Source organism: Lygodium microphyllum, chromosome 5 (genome assembly GCF_053477565.2).
Source record: "Lygodium microphyllum isolate KBCC chromosome 5, Lygodium_microphyllum_v1.1.10, whole genome shotgun sequence".
Taxonomy (NCBI): Eukaryota; Viridiplantae; Streptophyta; class Polypodiopsida; order Schizaeales; family Lygodiaceae; genus Lygodium; species Lygodium microphyllum.
The window spans coordinates 96568547-96583603 of record NC_141139.1 but is presented as its reverse complement, the minus strand read 5'-3'; positions in this window follow the sequence as shown (position 1 = coordinate 96583603).

The window sequence follows — 15057 nt, the reverse complement described above, 5'->3', positions numbered from 1 at the left end:
CATTCCATTTATTTTCCAATTTTTCCCCATGGGAACACATTTCACCCACCTGAAACGACAAAACTATCATTTTACCGCTTAAAAACAACATTTTGGGTTTTGCGGGAATTAAATAGCACATGTAAATCATTGCAAAATCAAGATTTTTTGATAAAAAACAATTAAACATGATGCAACCAGCACTCAAATAAATTTTCATCAAATAACAACATCATTACCATCATAAAATACCAAAAACCCTTCATTTCCTTCATAAAAATGGTCATACCGTGTTTTTACGAAACCCGAGACACATTAAATGACTGTGTGACCAACAGACGGAGCCTCCATTTCTCTCAATCCAATGCTGCACATCAATCTTTAGCATCTCCATCATCGGTTCCTTTAATCTCCTTCCCGATTCCTCCTTCAAGATAGTACGCATGAACAACCCATAGAGAGGAGAGAGAGAGAGGAGAGAGAAAGACTAGATTTTGATCTCTCCATTCGGTCAGCCATATCTCGCACGAAGACTAGCGATATGATCAGGGAAGAAGGAGGATTTTCCGGCCAATGTCTGATTTATGGGTTATTTGGATGCTCCATGCTTGATTTATTGGGGGGGGGGGGGCATTTTTTTCGCGCCATTCATGGCATGAAGATGCTGCCGCCTGCATTAAAGAAAAGAGGGGGGGGGGGGGGGTGCCTCCTCCCAAAGGGCACCCCCTTTGGCCTTAATTTTTGTCCACCTCTTCATTCTTGGCCAATTTCTGGCATCTTTCGCGTCCGAACTCTGATTCGGCCTCTGAAAAATCCTGCACGTCCATCTCGGTGTCCCGCACTGACTGGCAGCTCTCGGCATCTCACACGGAAGTTGAAAAAATTATGAAAAATCTGCAAGTGTCGCTCGGGCGCCTTTTGAAAGCCATCCTTTGCTTGACGCTTAAAATCGTCCCAGCTGCAGTCGCCGCCTTCGATGTTGAAGATTTTTCCCATAAATTCCAAATTTTTTGGCAAATTTTAAGCACATTTCGGGCTCAAAACTCTGCTCTTACCACATTTAGATGCAGTCAGGAGGATCATAAGATATGTAAGGGGTACTACAAATTATGGGATATTTTATGCATATGGAAAATCTCTTGACTTGACAGGTTTTACTAATGCTTATTGGGTTGGTTGTGCCTATGATAGGAGGTGAACCAATGGTTATGCATTTGGATTGGGCAGCCGTATGATTAGTTGGCAGAGTAAGAAATAGCCTACTGTTGCATTGTCTAGTACTACAAAAGCTGAGTACAGAGGAGCTGCCTTAGCGGCTTCGAAAAGTTGTTTGGTTGATGAAACTACTAAAAGACTTGGGAATACAGCTGGAAAGCAAAGTGAGATTGCATCGTGATTGCATTGTGATAATCTCAGCAGCGTTATGTTGGCTAGCAATCCTATCTACCATGCTAGGTTCAAACATATTGAGGTTCACTACCATTTCATAAGAGAAATGGTTCTTACCGGACAAATTGACTTGATTCATGTGAAGATTGAACACCAAGTAGCAAATATATTTACCAAGTATCTTGGTAAAGAAAAGTTCATATACTTTAGACAACTACTTGGAGTTTATTAGATGGTTTGAGCTTGAGGGGGAGTGTTAGAATATCAAGCTCCCGTTACTCTTCAGTCAGTCTATCTTTATGTGCATGACCGACATTAGCTGGATACTGCTATACACATGTGTGACATTCAATAAGTGGGTGTAGTCAGTGACTTAACCACAATTAGTCTTGGTTAGTCATATGATGGAAGAATAATGGAAGAAGAACAATAATGAGTTGAGGCTTATCTTTTGCTCCACTCTGTCTCTCTCGCTCTCTTCCAACACAAAACCCTACCAATCTTTTCAAAGCTATTGAGCTTGCATAATGTTATGGAAGGAAGTATAGAAGGGAGTCCTCATTTTAGCCTAGTTATGGGCAGCCATGGATTGTTTTAAAATAGTGATAGGCTGTCAATGTTTTTGGCAATGATCATGTGCCAATTGGGAGCTTAAGAGTGCCAACTTATACATTGTTCAATGCTTCAAGTCCTCAAAGCAATTTCAAGATAATAAATAGTCCAAGAGTTGAACTGAAATAAGGGGACAACAAACCTAAATATATTTTAGCCAATATGAATCCCAAGTCTATTCCTGTGGACCTCTACAAAGAAAGGAAGGAAAAAGGCTTATGATTCAAATGTGGAGAAAAGTATACAGTTTATCAATATAAAAAATGCAAAATCCAAGATTCATAGTATGTTAGTCTTTGAAGATTCATAGGATGACACTAATGAGGTTAATAAATTTGTAACTACTGTTGAAAATGAGGATGTTGAGGAGAAAGTTGGGCAAGAATACTTTTATGATCCTGTCGTGATACTTTCCCTTTTGATTTGGATGGTAGTGTTCCTTTTGATTCGGGAGGAACTTACAATGAACTGCTTGCTATCACTAAATTTTCCATTTCTATGGATGCTTGGACTGGTTCTAAGACCCCTAATACACTTCATATGAAGGGTAATATTCATGGGAAGGATGTGTTTATCCTGGTAGATGGTGGAAGTACACATAGTTTTGTGAATAAGCCCATTGTGGGTAAATTGAATTGTCTTCCTACTAATTTACAATAGCCCATAAGAGTTCAAGAAGCCAATGGTGAATAAGAAATTAGCACTCAAGTATAACAACAAGTTCCTTTATAGATGGCTGAAAATTATAAAGCAAAAATAAACCTAATAACTTTGGAAATGGGACCCATAGATGCTGTACTAGGGTGTGATTATGTAGCAGATGTTGTGTGGGTGAAGTCATGAAGAAGATGACCAAGGCAAAGCAAGAGAAGCATCACTTGATCCTTGTATTCCACCCTAGAGAGTGTCAAGCAAGTAAGGAGAAAGTTATAGTATTAGCCAAGAAAACAAAAGGTCAAAGTGAGTTTGAAAGGAAATGGTATTCAAGTTAAGGTTTAACTACAAGGTATTGTGGTTGTCTAATGACTATTTTTTAGCAAATAAAGGCACTCTAGAATTTCTTACATGATCTGACATGTGTAGCCCCTACATCTCTGAGAGTGCTTGTGATTGTCCGTGGTGTCAACATTTCTAAACTTGCCAAAAAGGATCCCTTGTGTGACAAACTCCTTTCATAGGAAGAGCTATATATTGCAAGTTGGCTAGGACAAATAAACATGATGATCGATGTCACTAGATATATTTTCTACCTCACGTATAATCTACAACTTCTTGATGGCCATGATTTGTTACAATACAATCCAACTTCTATGAGTGGTTTATTCCAAGGCATCTCTTGCCCTGATCTTGGGAATCATCATTATCATAGTTCCCCGAATTAAGTTCTTAGATGATTGGCTTTGCTCGAAGTAATGCATCTTGCAAGTCCGTTGGATGCATTGCTTCAAGGTGGTGGTTCAGAGGAGTGTTTAGGCCATGGCAAAACTTGAATACTTGTTGCGCAATATCCATAGGTGATGCATATTTCAATAGGGTTACAAACTTTGAGTAGTAGGCTTCCAAGGTTAATTCCAGCTGCTTGAGCTTGAAGATTTCATTCAACCTCAAAGTTTGGTATGTTGACAAAAAGTATCATCTGCGTATAACATCTTTCAGCTGAGCCCAAGTGACAGTTGCTTTAGAAATACCTTGATCTTTGAACCATTTCTTCCACCATATCCGAGCATGTCCAACTAACTTAAATTTGGGCTATCATTGCTTGATTGGTAGAGGTAATTCCTATGGCAAAGAAATATTCATCCATCGACTCAATCCATATCTTTGCCTCGGCTGCGATCTCTATCCCTTCTCCATCAAACTCGGGTGCCTTAATTTTCTTGAGAAGGAATTTCTTCTCTTGCATGTCAGTATTCATGGGTGCAGAAGGTGCCTGACAACTAAGTCATACCATTTATGCTATTCTGTTTAGGATATGCCTATGAACCACACATAAATCTATCACATATCATTATGAAGTTTCACTCTGATACCAACTGTAACATGCCCACCTATTGGCTGCCCAAACATGTTTTAGCGGTCCATCGAGAAATGAATCTAAGCATCACTGTCATCCTCCTTTCTCTCCCTTGCCACATGTTCGATGACGACAGGGGGGAAAGGTTAAATTATAGTAACTTTAATAAAAAGTGGGATATTACAAAAATCTAAAATTTTTCATTTTTTCACTATTTTTATTCATTTATTTAGATTAAAAATTATGGTATTTCTAATTTATGGGTTGAGACTGATCACAATCATTGAGAATTGATTTTATATTCATTTCTAATCCACATGAATCCCAAAATTACACAACAAAACCCCCAAAATTTATCATTTCTATGAAAATCACATAATTACGGGTTCTGCATGTTTTGATATAAATTATTATACAACTAAATTTTCTATTTTTCTTTAAGATTCTTGATAGACTTCAACATTATCAAACAAAGGCAACCAATTCCATCAAACATCTATCATAAAACAAATGAATCTACCACTTACCTATAGAAACCTAGTTTTGGAGACACATGTTTTGTGGTTGGGAGACCATTGACACTCATTCTTAGTCACTAATGCTCTCTCACAGCCTGATCTATGATCTCCTTTGCTCTAGTTCTATTATTCCATCAGCATCTTGCATCCAACTCCATCCCCTTCTCCCATAGAATCACACGTGTGAATAGGCAACAAGAGAAGAGAGGAGGGAGGAGAGAGAAATACTGATTTTGTATCTCCTTCATCGGGCAACCATTTTTTATCAAAGAATGGTGATGTAGAGCGTAAAATTGAGGAAGATGCCAAGTATGATCAATTGTGTGGCTTGTTTTTCAACCCCACACCCCTCTCTCCTCCAAATCGATGCCATGGAGGGCCATTTGCTGCTCGCACTGTTTGAAAAATGCCCCCCCTCTTTTTTGGTTAAGTTTCAAACTTTGTAATGTCTATCTCCTCGCAAATCTTCCGTCTGGTGCCCGATTCAAAATCTGAAAAATCCAACATGTTCGGCTTGACATCCCAAATGGCCAAGAAGCTATCTCTCTTCAATTCAACCATAAAAAAATAATGAAAAATCCACATCCACTGCAATGACTCAAGTTTGCATTTGTGTCTTCCTGAGTCTCTAAAAATTGTTGAATCTTCATGTTCCGCTTCCATTGGCTTTTAATTCTCGCATAAAATTTGCACTAGGCCGCTCCTTTTTGGCACTCTATGGGTCTTCAAATGCTGCTCTCAGCTCTTAATCGGATGAATAATCTTTCCACATATTTATAACAATCCATATAGGATGCAAGTAGCTCCAATCGTGAATAGGAAAACATCACCTAAATGTGTCCATAAGCTCACATACAGTTGGCTCAAAACATCTATCATAAAACAAATGAATCTACCACTCTTAGATATTTGTATTACACCTAAATAAAGAGATAGCATATTAGACAAAAAATTCAATGGTGGATAATTCAACATTAAAGGCTCTCATTGAGTACAAGGATTTATTTTAGGTGCCTACAACACTATCTCCCAAGAGAGTAGTATATTGAAGGAGCCTCACTCCAAGGCAATCAATAAACCGCTCTACAATTTGTTAAAATGTGAGCACAAAGAGGTTCCCAAGAAAATCAAGGAGCTATCAGATATGGGTTTCATTGAACCTAGTTTTTAACCATATGCCTTACCTATCTTGTTAAGTAAAGAAGAAGGATGAATCTTTTAAGATGTGCATAGATTATAGATATCTTAATAAGATCACAGCGAAGAATATGTATCCTCTTTCTAGAGTGGATGATTTGCTAGATGGTCCTAGGAGGCTAAGTTCTTTACAAAGATAGATTAATTTTGCATGAGAGAGGGTGATGAGGTGAAAACAATCTATAGGATCAATCATGAGCTCTACCATTTCTTGGTTGAACTCTTTGGGTACTAGACACTTTCTAAAGTCTAGTGAACAAGATATTACAATCATTCCCCTTCATATTTATCCTGGTATCCTTTGATGATATGCTTATTTATAGTAGATCATTGGAGAACCATATTTTCCATATGAGGAAGCTACTTGATGTGTTAAGAAGCAACATACTATTCATTGAGGAGGTGAAGTGCTCTTTCACTAGAAAGAATTGTGGAAGGATGTAAAAGATTATTCGCTAGGTACTTTCAATGCAAGAAAAATAAGAACATCACTCATAAGCCAAGTGGTTTATTGTAGCCCTTACTTATTCCTAAAGGAAAGTGGATGCACATAACTATGTGCTTTATTATTATCTTGACTATGACTAAGAAGGGATGGAACAATATCTATGTGGTGGGCTACCTTGGTGGATAGACTCACCAAGGTAGCCCATTTCATTCCCATGAAGATGAAATTTTCTACATCACAGGTGGCTAGTTAATTCATGGAGAAAATCTTCAAGTTGCATGGATTACCATAGATTATTGTACATGATAGAGACTAAGTAACCTCTAGTAGGTGATACTTAGCTCCATGGGTACTAAGTTAGCACCCTCTATAGGATGCAGTCAAAAGGACGAGTAAACAAAATTGAGTGAGCATGAAATGTGAATGATATAGTAGAAATGAAGTATAGTTTAAAACTAAGATGGGATTTTATGGAGTTTACAACCAAGAAAAAATTATTGAGAGTATAGGTACTTGTTAGTAGAGATCATTGATTCTAAAATCTTATATTCCAACAAAAGAAATCATTCTTAAATTAATATGACTTTCACATGAGGAATTTTTTTCTATATCAATAATAATTTAGAAATTATTCAAGCAAAATTATTTGGAATAGCTTTATTCTTTTCTACTTAGTAAAACAAAGATAGAAAAGCAATCTAGTTCTTTATTTTAGCTTGCAAGTGAGAACTTTTTATTGATCAACAAAGAAAAAGGTGATCATAATTTCATAGCTTATGAAACTCCTTATGCCACAAATCTCATTGTATGCAAGGTAATAAGCCAATACCAATGCCATCCATTTTCTCTAATTTACATAATAAAAATTAACATTCATGGTCAATATCAAATCCAATTATGTCTCAATGCATTCATCATCCACATAGTGACACTTTGATCTATTGTTCTCCACAACATCCACATTGAACTTTGAACTATGACCCATCATCTCTACCATAGATCTTTCATAATGTGGAAGAATGCTACCAAAAAAACACACAACGAGATCAAGATAAAATGAGTTGCTTTATGTGCCCAATTCTAAAACATGTAATACATAAATAAATAATCAATGAGTAGAATACAATACAAATGCTATGCTTTTACATAATAAAAATAGAGTTCTCAAGACACATAATAAGTCTTGATAATAAAAGTGATAATAATAGTATCTCTCAAGGTGCCATAAGTGCGAATGCTCACAAGGCATCACAGGGATTGTCCACAACTTGCACTTTGTAGGTATCTAATTCTAAGTTCTCATCAAAATCCAAGTGTCCCCCATTTGCACCTACTTCTTATTCAAGAGGTTGAACCATAGCATTTACTATATCCTCACAAATATAAAATGAGAATCATGGATGAGAATATGCTTTTCGCATGCATGCATTAGAGGTATAGTACCACACCCCATCTCCAAAGTCAACCTTAATGGTGGACACAAGAGATCCAATACCCAGAGCAAGAATAGAGGTGATCCCTAAAGACCTCCATACCAAAGAGTTGAAGAAGATGGATATGCTAATTAGTTTCTCTCTAGAAGGTATTATGGCAAACAATCACTTGATGGACCAATCTGCAACTTATGAAATTGAGAGCTACTCTCTCCAAGAAGAGCATCCATCCAATGTGATGAGAAAATACCAATAGAAAGATCTAACTCTACATAAAGTATAAAGGTTAGATATATTCATTGAAAGAATTGCAATAAAAAAATATAAGATCACTTAATGACACCTCTAGATCTCATTTTTTCCTGTAGCCACATGGAAGCTTGTCACCCAAGCAAAAAAACTCTACTAACACCTTCAAGGCCACAAGCACACATATGTACTTCTTAAGCCAAGGAAATGCATCACCTTTTTTTTCAAAGACAAACTTTAATATATTGTTTATTTAGCTGCTTATACCAACACACATTAACCAACACGATATACCTATCAAAGTAATCCAAGTAACTAGCCATCCACTGTCTCCCAAAGAGGCACTAGCAAATGTAATTCCTAGGAAAATTTGCACCTTCATGAGTATATTCCAAGCAAGCAATGTGGTTTATTTGTTAATCAAACATCCAGTAGGAAAGTCAAGAAAAAGAATATGACAAGCCCATTTCACGAACTTCCCATTTAGTACATATATAATATCATCTTTACCATGCATAGAAAAGAACTCATGTATTGTCTAATTTCTTTTCTATGCAACAAAGTCTTTCCCCATAGAGAGGTAGTCACCCAACAAGCACATATGACTAATCACATCATCATCTTTTTTTGGAAGCATATGTTTTAATACCTACAATCTCAAGTTTGGATATTACAATACTATAATTAACACTTACAGTACCAAAATTGATACTTGCAATTTCAAAACTTATAATATAATATCAAATTTGATCATTATCATTTCAAGTTATAATACCAAAAATGGTACCTATAGTATCAAATTTTGAAATCTTTTGGTTCTGTATTTTGGTACCTACAGTACCAATTTTGATCTTTTATATTGTAAGATTGTCCAAATTCTTCCCAATTAAATGGAGTAGACACCTTTTGAATCACATAATAGCACAAGTTATGAGAATAAACAATGATCAACTAAAGTTAATCCCATGATGATAGCAAAGCTATCATTAGACAACTTCATTCCTCTTTCTTTGTTGAGAACCTTCAACCTCTTCTAATCCTTGTGCATCCATAGCTTTCTCTCTTGCTCTTACTTGAGCAAATATACACTTTCTAGACTCCAATTTCATAGCCTTTATATAATCTTGTAATAAGTAAACTTGTGGAAGATCCAATGGAGTGCCAAAAATACACTTTTTTTGAAGTCCTCCAATGATTTAATAGCCTCGATCTCAACCTTTTTCAGAAAGAACTCTCTTGTCAACCACCTTAATAACAAAACTAAAATATATTGTCATTACAAAATACACATCTCTAGCAATGTTAAGACTTTGAAAGCTTTTGGATTAGCACTCACAATTTCTACTCATTGTCTAGGGATAGCATACCATACAAATTGTACTTGTTGTCTAGGGATAGCATACCATACATATCACACTAGCAATGTTAACACTTTGAAAGGTTTTGGATTAGCACTCACAATTTGTACTCGTTGTCTAGGGATAGTATACCATACATATCTTTTAATCTCTTGTCTGATTCCAAGAGAGATAGCAAAACCAACGTTTTCTCTTCTCTCATCTTAGCATTTTTATCGAGATCTAAAACAAGCTTGACACTGGCTCTAGGGCTCTAGCTGCATCCTATGCTCAACAAACCACCCTCACAAGCTTGCAACTAGGAGCGTTGGGTGGCTATACACTACTATAAATAAATAATACATTTATATTTATTGAAATTCAATGTTTTTTCCCTTCTTGACTCCAACAGAGGGAGTATCCAAACATACTAGTGATCAACACCTCGATAACAGAATGTTGTGGCTCCTACGGCTCTCCTACACCCAAGGGAGTGGACCCCCCAGGATGCGCCATCTTACATATAGAATATAAATGTAATAGATTCCTCTCGTAATATAAATGTAATGATCCAAGAAACCATATATATCTCTCACTTTATCTATTTCCCCTAAGATATCGCACTACTTTATAGCAAAGGGGAATCCTACACTCTCAACGTTAGTCGTCATCTAAACATGCAATTGCCATGCATCCAAAAATTTATCTTATGATACCATATTTAAATTGTATATGCAAAGTGCAAGGATTTTTGTGCTCAAATAAGGTAACTAAAAACTAGCCAATGTGAAGTGCACAAAAAATCTTTTCATGATTTTCTTCTAGTAGCATTATGCGGCTTTGCTAAGGAACAACACTGGGCTAACCCATGCTACTGAACCTCTTAAATCTTATATGAACCACAACCCATATGCTAAGATATGAAAATAAATCAAAAAAATAGTCAAAAATGTTTTCATTTCAATCTCACACCCCCTACCATTTATATTTAGATTGTTTGCACAAATGAAGGGAGATTCAATGACAATTTTCCATAGGAACAAGCCCTAAAATATGCACTTTGACACATAATAAAGGCAAAATGAGGAAAAGCCTCATGCTTTACCCTAATTATATATTCACAAACATTCTCCTAAATTTTTATAAACATTTATGCATAACAACCATTTTTTCTAATTTTTTCCTTCATTTAACTATTTTTCATCAATTTTCCTATTTATTTCAATATAAAATATTGATTTTTATAAATTTTTTGATATTATGGTTTATTTGAAGTGTGATCCATCAACATATTCATTTTCATGCCATATGAATATCATTGGAACCCCAAAACAAAAAAAAATCCCAATTTCGATGAAATCTGGTGGTTTGAGTTTTGTGACTTTATTGTTTTTAATATACGAAAAAAAAAATGCATGAATTTTTGAAATTGTAGATATCAACAAACATATTTCAATCATTTGAAATAATTTTCCCATCACATCCACTAATGATTCATTATAAAAATTAAATAAAGATCACTTACTCAAAAATTCACATACATATGTCTCATAATTTGAGAAAATGAAGCCATTGATGCAATTTTCCAATTGTCAACTGATGCTTTCAAATCACCCAATCTACGTTCCATTATGCTTCCAAACCATTGTTCATCATGGTGTCGGAGGGGTTTTTGTCGAAAGGTTAAATCCACCGGGGATGAGAAGTAGAAGGAAGTAGAGATAGGAGATGGAAGAGAAGATAGAGAATACCCAAATGATAAACACTACAAAGACAAATCACAATGAATTAAGTCAATATGTACTAAAAGAACCTGGAATCTTGGCGCTACTCAGAAGCAATCTCCAGGCATTAGATCTCTTGGAGCTTCTTCGTGGAACAAAACGTGCATAAAAATTACAACTCCTTCTCTGCTGCTCTGAATCCAAATCTTATGGCTCTGTTGGCTTTAAAAGGGGGGTAAAACCCCAAGACATCTGATCATAGATCTCCTAGATCACTCCTTCTTCTTCTTCTTTCAGTTCAATCTGCAGTTTTTAGCCTGTTTACAGCGATCGTGACACGCGCGATTTCGTCCATTTGTCCTTCTTGTGAAAATCGCCTAATTGGCTGAAAAAGCAACTAGCTTTTTGCATGCCATCCTAATCTAGAAGCTTTTTCTAATTTTTTCAGATTTTTACAATAAATAATATAAAAAATATGCTAAAATTATCCAAAAATCTAGTATTTTCGGATAATCCATGCAACTCACACTAGTACTAATGGCTTAGATCACATTGACTCTCTAGATCAATAAAGAAGTCACATGATGATGCATTCCATACTTTTTCACACTGTGTCCTCATAACATCACGATATCCACCCCCTTTGAACCTGCACATCCTTCGGTATGTGCATAAATCCTAGTTGTCATCGAATTTTGAGTCCTCATCCTCTGCAACCATATCCTTTACTTCTTCATCTTCCATATCTTCCTGGCTAGCCCCTGTATCAGGACTACTATTTTCTTCCAATTTTGGCAACTCAAAGGTAGTAGATTCTCGCCTTTTGAATAATTTGATTCTTTTCCCTGCTACCAAAAGTTTGATGGTTGTCGCATCCAGCTCATTTAATGCATAAGTAGCATTATCAAACACTTGTCTTACCACATAGGGTCCAAACCATCTTTTGGAAAACTTATGCATGCACTATGCTAGTTATCTAAACTGCTATCATAAACCAATACCCAATCTCCATCTTGTATGGTTCTTGGTCTCAGTCTATGTCTTTTGTCAAACCGTTTCTTGTTCTGTATCCTTGCTACCCTTAACTTTGCAGTTGCTGCCTCAATGTATTCTGACTTTCTTTCCAACGGTCTAATGTGTAAGGCCAACAACTCCTCTCGATTCAACTCCTCCTCCCAAGGTAACACACTCCATGTGACTGTCATCTCTTCTATTGGCATGATAGGTTTTTTGACCATACATCAATTTTGTAGGCTATGAGTTGTTATGTCGGCCCACAAAGCATAAGGGAGCAATCATGGCCACTCTTTTACCTTCTCTCCACATGCTTTTGTGAATGCCTTCACAATAGGTGGGTGACCTCTTTCACTTTTTCCATTTCCTTCAGGGTTAAAGGCTGATGTTAAAGCAAGATTTATCCCCAACCGTGCAAAGAAATAATGAGCTTCATCTGCATCCAACTCACCCCTATCTGCTGTAATTTTTCCCACACAGCCATACCGACAAAAGATCTCTTCTAAGTGAAAAGTACACACAACATTTGTTGTCTTAGTACGTAAAGCTTTCCCTTCCACTTGATTAGTCAAGTCTTCACAAGAAAGCACAAGATACCTCATTTGCCAAAGACCTGTAGGCATTGTGACCAAATCCACCACCCACTTAGAATGAAGAGACAATGGATATGTGGGTTGCAATCCATCTCGATGTCTCACAGATGAATACATTTGACATGTCTTACATGTTTTCACAAAGTGAGCAACATCCTTATACATACCTTGATCTTTGTAAAAGTACCCCAAACACCTCTATGACTAGCCCACAAGCTTTCATGAAATTCTTGCATTACTTTTACTTGTGAAGCTCTTTCACCCAAAACTCGCAATGGCATACCCTGTTTCTTTTTAGCATGTTTCCAAAAGTATCCATCTTTTAGAAAAACCCATATGCTTTCCTCTTGATTTTCTTTGTAGTTTAGTAAATACTTTAGCATCAAAGCGAATTGCATATCTTTGTCCTTCCTCATCATCTTGCCCAATTGCCCATCCAATCCCAATTGGGCTTTTATCAACAGTAATAATGATAGGCTTTCCATTTGAATAGTCAATCTTTCTCAATGTATGAGTAAATTTTAAGAGTTGCTTCAATTTCTTCATAGTTTTTTTATGCTTCCTTTCCCTATGAAATTTCTTACCTTTCCTTAGAAGCTGATAACGAGCATCGGCTACATGTGCAAAGTGAGGAATCCATATCAAATAGAACACACATGAACCTAAGAATCTAGGCACCTCGGATACATTCGTGCTTATATCTTGCATTCTATCAATCCCATCTATTTTTGCTGGTGATGGCCTTCACCCAAAAGGCCCACACATATGCCCAAAATCAAAAACTCTTCAACTCCAAAGACAGACTTTTGTCTAGAAAGAGTTAAATGCACCTCTTCTAGACGTGTCAAAATCCTCTCACAATCCACAATATGGTCTGCAACAAACTATCTACATCCATGAGCATCCATCTCTTCATTATTTTCATCCACTGCACACCCTTTGATTGGAACATCATCCAAGAAGGGCATAGTCAATTGTGGTATAAAATCCATGAGTACCCTTTTCATAGCATTTGGCATGTGTGTCACTAAGTTTGTTGCACCCTATGGGAGAGTACACATCCGTACTATCCCCAAAGGAGTCTTCATGGTTGTGATATCCTTGCTTTCAATTGCAAGCTGAAACTGATCATAACTTGAGTAAAGTTCACCCAAACAATAGATCGCATTGCCTGCAAAAGCCTCTACAAATTCATCAACCACAGGACCTGCACCCACATTTCTTATGGTCACTTTATTGACCGATTGCATGTATTGAATAAATCTCAAAGCCCCATTCTTTTTGGGCACAGTAAACCAACGACTTGAGTACGGGGCTGAAGAAGGATCCAAGATCTTCATGCGAATCTTTTCATTTAGCAAATCCATCAGCTTTGGCAAGTAAGCTTTAGGCACTAGAATAGGCCTCAAGTTCCATGGTACATGTGGTATAGTAAATATGACCATAGGAGAGACAACATTTGGATCCACACAACCTATTTCACTTGGCTGAAATGCGAATGCCTTCCCATATCTAGCCAACATCCGCATAAAACAGTCTCTCTGAGCAAGCAAAAGAAACCCTTCTACACAAACTTTCAATTCCTGTAATCTTTCAGATGTAAACTGATGACCTATATCTTTAGGATCGCATAAGCTTGGCTGCCTTGATACTTTTTCATACATACCCTCACTCTCTGGTGGAAGGGGCAAAGCAATTGGTTTCACCTTTTTTTCAACTGTCTTATACTTTGTCTCCAGAAGTGCTTCAGCCCATTGTAATCCTTCTTGCTGAGCAAACAATGTTATAACATCATACATATCCAAAGAACATACTGACAACACTATGTTTTCAGCCTCATTTTTTGCATGTATAGTTGTTGAAATTTCAGCCGTAGTCTCAATAATATTCAGCCCATAAAAGATGCCTGAAATGCCATCATTTTCAACTAACAATCCCAATGCTCTCAGTTTCTTAGTAGCCCATTTCATAGATATGCGTTCAGCCCTACACATAACTTCCATAGGCTTAAACCAACATGAACTGTTTGCTATAAATTGAGAATTACCAATAGTAAATACATGCTTCATTTCATCAAGAGGCGAGTACACCCATTGAACAACACTACTATAGTCCCGCATTACAGTAGTGCTTAATGAAAATCCAGGTCTTTGAATTCCCTTGCATTTGGAACCAAAGGAGACTCTCGAAGCATATCCTGATTTCTAGGATGATTAACACAAACAGTAAGAAATTGGACTACTTTTCTAGGAGGATTAACACAAGCGTATCCCGATTTCTAGGATGATTAACACAAACAGTAAGAAATTTGACTATTTTTCTCCCATCCTTGCTTTTGACTCTTGCATAAGCAGAACCATCATCAAGCACCTTTGTTTCCATATGCACACCTGTAATATAGGGCTGTGCCAAAATCACTGCATATGAGGAACTATCTTGCACAAAGAAGTGTTGATCTTCTTGTACATCACCAATCGTCAATTTTACATTAGGACATGCATCATAGAGCTCCCTGAAGAATTATTTGTAGCCCTCATTCGCTAACCATGA